Source organism: Cavia porcellus, unplaced genomic scaffold, assembly GCF_034190915.1.
Source record: "Cavia porcellus strain 051 isolate PalLab524CR breed Dunkin Hartley unplaced genomic scaffold, mCavPor4.1 scaffold_7, whole genome shotgun sequence".
Lineage (NCBI taxonomy): Eukaryota > Metazoa > Chordata > Mammalia > Rodentia > Caviidae > Cavia > Cavia porcellus.
Genome location: NW_026947490.1, coordinates 91,776,196 through 91,784,585, shown reverse-complemented (window position 1 = coordinate 91,784,585; position 8,390 = coordinate 91,776,196).

The window sequence follows — 8,390 nt, the reverse complement described above, 5'->3', positions numbered from 1 at the left end:
TGGTGTTTCTCAGAATTCAGTATATCTGTCATCAATCTGTAAACACTTGAGAAGTCATCATTTCATCCTTTTAACAAGCAAAAATCTCACAAAGTTGAAAATCCACGGGCCCATTGGACACCTGAAGAGGTAAGCTGCTGTAGTATTCTGAAATTGGAGATGAATAAAAGTAGACAGACAACAAATTTCAGTTTAAGAAAAAAGTCATCGTGTTGTCAATCAGTGTCGGGTTCTTCTGCTTGATTCCAAGTACTAAACTGACAAAACACAGCTCTGCTGGCAGCCCTGACTTCCCCAGATGATGCCAGGCAATGTTGTCTGTCAACAGCAGACACAGCCCGCTGCCAGTCACTGCCGTTACCATTGTTGGCCATCACCGTTTGGTGCCAGTGTGTATCAGGCCCTGTAGGCTGACACTGCCAGGTGTGGTCTCTGCCATACCAACCACCCTCTTCCGTACCAGCTCACAAAGGACACCAGATGTCAGCTCTACAAAGTGCATTGTTCCTTGGCGTTTGGTCTCTGAAGCTCCTTGGTGTTAAGAGCTGTGTTTCTTGCTGTCTTTAGGAATGACTGTTCTGTCCACACTGCTCAGAAGAAAACTCTCAAGTAGATTTACAGATCTGCTGCCGCACTCTACCCAAGACACAAATCTTAAATATCCAGGAATACCAAAGTGAACCTCGATTTTAACAGTCTTTGCGGGGGGGTCAAGCAGGTCTCTAACAGGGTACCCCCTCCTACGCTAAAATATGGGAAGGAGCTGGGCATTGCTGCTAACAGTGACTTGCAAGCCTGTTTCCTGGAGTGGCAGAGCTGAGAGCCTGCTATGATGTTGGGTATGGAAATAGGGGCCCAGATCTCTCCCATGCTAATGTTAGTCACTCTAAGGTTCCCTCTTTATTCTTAAAAAGGCAACAGTATCATCAGAAGTGCAGAGATAGAAGAGAGGGTACCATTCTGGCTGCTCTTCTATTGGACTGGGAAATAATTGTTTCATAACCAGGGGCGACATCTCTAGGTAGCCAAGGAGGTCACCGAATCAAGTTGTCCAAGTCTGTTAGAAGGAGAAGTCTCAGGGGAGCATAGGGCAACTAGGAATGGGGGTGCCCTGGCCACCAACCAACCCACATCCCTCCTCCCACAGTGAAAAGCAAAAACTTTCAAATGCAATTAGTCTGTGTGTGTGTGTGCGTGTGTGTGTGTGTGTGTGTGTGTGTGTGAATGAAACCTGAACCCGAGGAATGCTGAGCTACATGGCCAGCCCTTTTTACTTTGTGACAGCAGTTAGCAAAGCTCTCTGTGCTGTCCTGACTTTTATCCTTTTTGCCTTGGGAGTGCTGTACTTGCCACTACCAAAAGCTGGCGGAGAACATTTTAAGGCTCCTTCTGCACACATATGTCAGAGAGGAGGTCTTACAGTGAGCCTCCCCCTCACAACCCATCATCCTAGTCTAGTCATGAAAAACAGTTAGATATTATAATACAGAGATTTAATTTTACAAAGTATTTGCTGCTTTTCTCTAAGAATTATTCTTTAGAATTATTGTTTATTCTACAAAACGTTTGCCCTTTATTCATTAGAAAAATGAAATCATGTGAAACTTTTGGAGAAAGTGTAGCCTAAGCACATAGGACAGATAAACATCATATTGTATCCTGAATGGAATCCCTTAGCAAAGCAGAAAACAATAGATCAATAAATAATTATGAAAACACTTTTATGTTTATTTATTTATTTTGAAGGTAGTAAAATACAACAGAACAAGACAGAACAAAGCCAACTGAGACAGTGAAGTGAAATTGGTACAGAAATTCACAGCAGTTTACCTGGATAACAGTAATAGGTTCACAGTATATCTCATTATCATCACATTAGTTATTCTTTAAATCACATATAGCAAAATAAAATGAAGTACAGAACATTATAGAACTTATCAAAGCAGAATATTGAATAGAAGAGTATCATTAATCAGAATAAAGCAAAACAGTAGTAAAAATATTTGCCTTTCAAAGAAATCCCCCTTATTTGTTACATTGCATATGGTCAACCTCCCAAGATCTCTGGTTCCCATTTGCTAAAGGGGGCAGGGGAAGTGGGATGTTTGACTCTAAGCCCGTGCACCAGTAGGCTCACTATTGCTTAACAGGGAGGCAGGCTATTGCTTGGTTGCCCAGCATCCTAAGTCACAACATGGTGTGGATCTCAGGAGACACTGGTGATTCTCCCCATGGGGTGGCCGCAGCCTGCCACACCATAGCCACTTACTAGGGAGGCAGGCTGGTTGCTTGGTTTCCCAGCATCCTAAGTTCCAACATGGCTTGAATCTCAGGAGATGCTGGCAGTTCCCCCTGGGAAGGCTGCAACCAAACTTTAATAATAATATATTGCTGTTAGTCAATTGATTATTATAAATAGACATGTACACAAGGTGTTCATTGTGGGTTAACAATGTTGAAACCTATGCAATCACTCTGAACTGGCTTTTCACCTATTCTATAATTCTAAAACTATCTTTAAAATAAATTCCTGAAAAAAGTTAAAATCAGAAATTCTATTTGACACAGCTCGTCTTGGTATTTTCTTGAAAAAGGGGAAAGCATCATGGTACAGTGATGCATGTAGACCTATGTTTATAGTAGCAAAATTCATAACAGCTGAACCTTAGAAGCGGCCTCCATATTCATCAGCAGACGGCTGGGTAAAGAGCGTGTATTGTATGCATGCAGTGGAGGACTAGTCTGCTGTGCAGACAGATAAATTGATTTATTTGTAGGAAAATGGATGTACCTTGGAATATAGTGTCAGACACAAAATTAAATATTGCATGGTTTCCTTCAGTGAAATAATAAATTTTAAATGAAAAATAAAATAAAAGATAGGCAATAGTAAGTAGGTAGACATATTTTTCTCAAACAGGAAAGGAATGAGGAGATGGAGGGCGGGAAGGAAGAAGGAGAGGAAAAGAGAAAAAGATTGATGCTATATCCATGTGTAACTTCACACCAAAAATGTAAGCACTATGTATTGTAAATTTATGCTAATGAAAATTAAATCACTTTTAAATTAATTAAATTTGAGTTAAAATTATATATATGTATATATCTGTTTTTAAAAATATAATCTTAGAAGAAAGATAAATCATAGACTGATCTAACATACTTGCAATCATATGGAGTAAAACCAATGAACTCTAAAAATGAAATACTAGAAAAGCAAATTACCAAGTACAGTGATAGGCAAATGGTCTGCACCAACATATCAAGAGAAAATACATTAAGAGTGGCATAGAACCACGAGACAATGCACTAAAGTTCTTTGGCCTTAAGGAACAAACATGAAACAGTTATGCTTCTTATTTCCTGATTTAAAAACAAATTGATGGATGACCACATCAAATCTTTTCAAATATGCAGAAGAAACAAAAGTCTCATTTGGTAATAGTGAGAATAGAAAATAGAATTACTTTGGCAATTCAATTCTTTTAGGGGTTAAATTGCTGCATTTTCTAAGTATTCTGGGGAGTGATGTCATTGAACCCAGGATCACGTGAAGCTCTACACTGAACTGCACAAGGCAATAATCCAATCATCCTCTTTATAGAAATTTATCCATGAAGCAAAATCATACTGTATATCCATATGCTGTCATCACTTGTTCTATGGTGATAAAAGTTTCCACTTTCGTGGAGTGTTTAAATTCTTCAAGAAAAGTCCATTTAAACTTCTTACCCTGAACACTGTGTGACAAAAAACTGTCCTTAAGTTCTCTTCATTTGCAAATCAAACTCTGCTGCCAATTGGAATTCTTTTGGAATAATTTTTTTTTCAGAAAATCAAAAGCACGTCATCTTTGGAGTAATTAATTATTCCTTTCTATATTTGTATCTAATATATTCTACAGATTATTATTTGTTTTATGATTTCATGATTATGTATTAAAATTTAAGTGGGTATTAATATTTAGTCAATTCAAAGTTAATTTGCTTTAATGCATATTTAAGACTTTAAATATTTATAAGTTTCATATAAGCTTCCCATGTTTATTGTGTTTTGATTAACTTTTACACTTTGAATTCCTTTGCAGATTGTATTTTATTTACAGTTTCATGATTATCTGTCACTTAAATGGATTTTTACCCCTTCATGACGTTCTCCATGCTGGGAAGGTTCCTATCATTGTATTTCTGCACATTAGTGATACCAGAATATGCAGACTTTTTTGTTTTCTGAGAACTTAACGTATAAAGTATGCACTGTATATATCTTCCTGTGTACTTCATTGCAAATGAAGATATTTGTCATTTGTAGAAAGCTGAGAAATTATACAACCATCAAACAACACAATAATAGGTAAGAGATAATCCCTGTAGTGCCTCCTGGCTTTTCCAGAATTGTAACTGTCCTCACTGTCATGCAAACACTGCCCTATATTGCCTTTCTCTTCCACATATACTAATGGATCTAAATCTTACAACATTCATTATTGGGAAACCAAAGATTAGGACTGTAAGTATTGTCAGTTTTGATCTGTGTCCTAAAGCTCCTCTGCCTTCTTATAAAGTTTGAGAATCTTCTTTTATAAATCAGAAAGTTTCCACATTCTTAGTTTGCATGTGACTTTCACATAATACTAATGCAAATTTCAATGCCTTGTAGCCGAACAAGAGTTTTATAGTTTATAAATTCAAATAACTAAAACTGTAAAATAATCTAACAAAATCTGGATAAAAATTAAACAAATTTCTTGCCTAACATTCTAGAAATCAAGTCAAATTATCTATTATGTAGCTCAGGAACGGCTAATATTATAGAAATGAGCTATATAGCACTGTACTTTCTATCGTTAATGTATATGATGTTATAAAAATGTTTGCAATCTAGAGTCATATTGTGTGTTCAAAAATGTAGCCCATCAATTTGCTAGATGAGTGCCACTGCAAATTCATTTAATTTCTCAGAAATTTACTCATGTGTAAAATGGAAATATTAATGTCTACACTTGATGGATCTATGCTAGGAATTAAATTAGGTAATGCACAATTATTATAAGTACTTCTCATCTTCTTGGTGCATAGTATGAAGCTCTCGATATTTCGCTTTCTACCTCGCTTCCTGTCATATGTTACCGCATTTGTTTCCCTTCATGCCGTCCTCTCCTTATACTTTGAGGATGGGGAACACCGTTCAATTTTCTATGCTTAACTCTCTTTGAAATGCACTTCATTCAGTGTTATTTTCACTGACTGAAAACCTCTAAACCCATTCTTCCTGGTGAATCCATGTTTACCTCTTATCTGTACATAGTTTCTTTAAATCCTAATCAAAAATTAGTCCTTCACTTTCTTACTGAATCACATATATGCATTGTTCAACTCTTTGACAATTGATGCACACAATCCTTCCTTTTGATTGTAATTTCTACTAAATAAAGATTGCCTCTAATTTTAGTTTCCATGTCTAGCACATAATACATAGTGAGTCCAAAACAGTTATCTTGTTATGTGAGTCTTTAAATTTGTAGATTGATTTTACATGTTCTGTCTTTTCCTCTCTAAATCTGATCCCTTCTTCCTTGGATAAGTTATATGCATTTATTTTATGGAGAAATCATCTTCTATCTCTCTTTCTTCCTACTGTCATTATACGTTATTGTGCACATAACATTTCACTTTCTGTTGTACAGGTTTTGCTTAAAATTCAGATTATATTTGGATTATATGCCAAATAACAAGTTGGCCTGAGGTTGCTTCTGTCCCTTGAGTTTCTCCTCAGCAAACTGTATCCTGACTCAGTGTACAAACTGCAATGGAATTTTGGAATATAAGAGACCACGTACCTTCAGTCAGTCCTAAACAGGAAGCTGTCAGCCAGGCCCAGGTAGTCACCTTCTCACAGTGTGGACAGCGAGGCAGACACCTGGCAGTAGCCAATCATGAGGTCTCCTGGGTGCAGCCTATAATTCAGTCTTCACTCTGTTGGGCAGAATTTTCTGATCTCTTCTGGCTCTGAGTGGTAAAACAGTCTTACCTCAAGTACACTCCATGAAATTTCATTTATCTAAAGTTTTTCTTTTAAAGTACGCAGTATAATAAGATATGTATATCTTTTTTTCAGTTGAGAGAAAATGTGTGGTATATTTTTCCTTCATAAAATTATGGCAATTCAGCTTAGTTATTTACCTAATATCTGGAATGTTATCTGTAAATTCTTGGAATTCTTAACTACATGCTCTATTGTATAAATCACTTGTTTTCTAAAGTTGCTTTCCAATATTTAGACATTTTCTTAAAGATAACAATCCTTCCTGTGTTACACAGTTGTAGATTTCTTGGTGCTATCACTTCTGTTTTGAAATAACAATGGGACACATAGATATGTATGAATGTAATGGTTTTCATTGTGCTGGTAATCAATGTGTCCTTTCATTGTAGTGTTGTGTATTTCTGCACTCTAAAGGTTTTGTTGTCATGAGCACTGTGAGAATTTTAACATCATATTGTATAAAGAAATCCATTAGCAAAACACTTAAATATTAATTAAAAATTTGATGTCAATTTTCTCTTCTCTACTATATGCAACAACATACGTAAGTACGTGTTTGAGACACTGATTTAATGTTCCAAGGATTCATTTCATTTTAGCATCCGTGGAATTAAGTCTTTCTAGCTGGTTTGGGTGTTTCTTGTTTAATTGTTTAAGGACGATCAAACTAGAGAATAGAGCTGGCGGTCTAGTAGCTTTTCTTCTGGTGCACATCCAACCATCCAGAAGATTATTTCCTTACACTGTGTCTTTATTTTATTTCTTTAGACATGAGTCATAAAATTTTGTTATTCCCACGGGTCTGAAGGTTTAGGGGAAAGTTAAGGTGGATGGAGGATAAAATGTCAGTTATTATATAGCTCTGGAAATTGGATTTCCGACACTCAGGGCTTCTTGGTTTTACTTTGGTTATTGCTGTTAGTTCCGTATGTTCAGTGACTTTTCTGGACTAATTCAGTAAAATCTAGGAAGTCTGGCTTCTGTTAACCTACTAGTAAGATGATGATTGGCCAGAGTTTCACTAAAGTGCCCTGAATTCTGCCTTTCCCAGGGTGTGTGAGTGTGTGTGAGTGTGTGTGTGTGTGTGTGTGTGTGTGTGTGTGTGTGTGTGTTGTACTGAGGAACATCTTGTGTACTTAGGCAATTTAAAAATCTCTGATGACCTTTAATTTCTGCTTACGCAGGATCTCATGTCTGTCAGCAGTGAGAATATCGTATTTTCTCACCTTCTTGCTCACGTGTTGATGTTTACACATGTGTTTAGCCTCTAGTTTGCCAGAAACACGTTGACGATCTCCAGCATCGACTCTGCACTTTCCCCAGTTCACCCTTAGTTGTTTTGCTGTTGTTGCTGTCTTTTGTCTTTGTCCTGGAATTTCTTTGAACCAACTGTCACTGCAGCATTGGGCAGCTACGATGAGAAACAGTGACATCTGATTATTTTTGACAATTCTCTAGAGAAAGGGCTTTTCCTGTGGAGCTGGTTGTCAGTTTTCAAATAAGAACATTCTGGAAATTGGCCCTCTTCGAACTGTGAGAGAGATTCTAACAGTGACAGTGCCCTGGGGTAGGATTTGGTTTTTGAAGACCAGTATAAATCCAGTCTATTTTCCTCAGGGCATGAAAGGCTGCTGGTTTTCACAGTTTCCACAGAGACCTAGAGCACAGCGTAGGAAGTAGGCCAAGTTTAAATGCCACAAAGCCTTCTACTGCAAGTTTAGCCAGGTTTCTAGAGAAAAACTGTTTATATTGCTGAGACTTTGGTTACTTTCCAGAGTCCTGGAAACATTAAGTTTTATAGTATTTGCCTGGCAAATACTATAAAACATATAATATATATATATATATATATATATATATATTTTTTTTTTTCCTTTCCTGCAGGAGTGTATTTTTGTAAGCCCTTATTCTGTCATTCTGGAAGTCTTGATAAAGTTACTTTATGTTTAGAATAGTTTTCTAGAAACAATTCTATGTAGCATCAGCAAGTTGATATATATTATGCAATTTATTTTAAAAAATCCTGTAGCAATTAATATCAGCATCAAAAGTATGTGAGAGTGGCCATCTGTCTCTAATAGACAGATTTGAGCATTTCTAAATCTTGTTTGTTATTATGAAAGACAATAATGTATTAGCCACTGTTTATTTTATTTTTGAAGTATTCAAAAGGAAATCTAAGTACATTTTAGGAAAGACTTTTCCAGTTGAAATGCAAGTCATTCATCTAACAGTGTTACAAAATATTGAAGTACCCCTCCCTCTAAAGTTGTCTTACAGAGTCACAGCAAATCAAATTAGTAAAATCATTAATTTTTGTCTGATTTTATACATTTATGCACTCC